Below are 1883 nucleotides of genomic sequence, written 5' to 3' on the forward strand. Positions count from 1 at the left end.
GGGGAACACCAGAGCCAAGAAGTGGGAGTGGGTGGGTAGGGGAGTCGGGGGAAGGGTATGGGGGACTTTTGGGATAGCATTGGAAATGTAAATGAAGAAAATACCTAATAAAATTTTTTTTAAAAAGCCCATGCCCACAATGACACACCTCCTCCAACAAGGCCACACCTCCAAAAAGTGCCACTCCCTGGACCAGGCATATTCAGCCCATGACACTGGGGATGGACAGTACACACACACACACACACACACACACACACACACACACACACACACACTGAGTGTATGAAACAAAAGGCAGAGTCCAATAACTTCATACACACAAATATAGACATATATCCATACATACACACATACATACAGAACTATAGATAGACATATAGACATTCAGAGATTGAATGGTTAGAGCCAAGCTCCAGCAAGTAGGCTCCAAGCATTTTACACATACATACATAAATACATAGCAAGCTCCAACACACACTGAGACAAGCTTTATGTATACACATATATACATACACATAGTTGATGGAGGAAAGAACAATATTCTAGCCCACATCCTTTATCCTTTCTTCCATAGCATATGTATCCCAGCAAAATCTTTCAAGCAGTATACAATTATAACGTGATTACATTTTAGTTTTCTTCTAGTGAATGACTATGAAAAATCAATGTGTTCTCCAATGCCTTTACAAGAAATAACATTATGTAATACAGACAAAGAAAACAAATTATTCCCCAAACCCCACATGCATTTGTAACTAAGCAACTTGTTATAGATTAACAAAGTGTAAGCAAGCAAGGGAGTTTTCTCAGCCAGTTTCTCTTACTGGTAGGCAGCAGTTTGTGGTTACAAAGGAAGGAATAATTATTTTACTATTTATCTTCAAAAGTAATCTTACAAGAATCTTATAAGAGTCACAAACCTAAACTTTTATATAAAAATCAGTCATATCTACCTTATATCCTTAAAATGCATAACTATTTATCAGCAGTTCTTAATAAATCATATCATGAAGTTGAGGGCAAAGAAAATGGGTATAAGAAAACAATCATCGGACTGGAGGACTGAGTAGTTGCAGTAAGGTGAAGAAAACTATAAAGGATATGTCAGAGAATCAACAAGAAGTAGATTCAGACACTATTACAGATGTGGAAGCTGTTATAGATACAGAGGAAGAACTTATTAAACAATGTGAAGAAATGTGGAAAGACATAGAAGACTGTTAGAATAAACTATCGGTTATTGGAACAGAGACATTCACTAACTCAAATGTTCAGCTCTCGAGCAAAATGTTTGACTGCTGTTCTTGGTCAATGGAACAGAAGAAAACCAGAAATTATTTCTCTAATTGAAGATGGTTTGTTAATATCAGGAAAAGAAGAGTTCAAAAAAATTGAGATGTGATCTTGAAATGGTACTATCTACCATTCAATCAAAGAATGAAAAGTTAAAAGGAGACTTAGAAAGGGAGCAGTAGTGGTTGGATGAACAGCAGCAAATACTGGAAACTCTTAATATCTTACACAGTGATTGAAAAATTAACACTTACTGAATTGAGAATCTTTACTAAACTGAAAGCTGAGATCTGTGGTATAAAGGAATTTAAGGAGAAGCTCTTGCTTACTGTGGGCGATTTTTTTAGAAGATCCTTTTCCTCTGCCTGATGGAAGTACTCAGAAGAAAAGGAAAAACATTCAAGACTTGAATGCACAGCTGATAACACTGAATGAAATGTTAGAGGTAAGTGTAAGGGTTTTTTTTTTTTTTTTTTTTTTTTTTTTTTTTTTTTTAGTCACAATTAGTGTTAAAGACCAAAGGGGTAGGGGGGAAGAAACCTTTTATTTTCTATTAAGAATACTTGACCTGAGCTGGGCGTGGTGGT

The 1883-nt window shown here is 35.8% G+C and overlaps 1 pseudogene; it reads left to right on the top strand.

Annotated features, from left to right (window-relative positions):
* The first annotated feature begins 1074 nt into the window (after window positions 1-1074).
* LOC110287155 overlaps window positions 1075-1883 on the top strand; it is a 1972-nt pseudogene continuing 1163 nt past the window's right edge.

Source organism: Mus caroli, chromosome X, assembly GCF_900094665.2.
Source record: "Mus caroli chromosome X, CAROLI_EIJ_v1.1, whole genome shotgun sequence".
NCBI classification, from domain to species: Eukaryota; Metazoa; Chordata; class Mammalia; order Rodentia; family Muridae; genus Mus; species Mus caroli.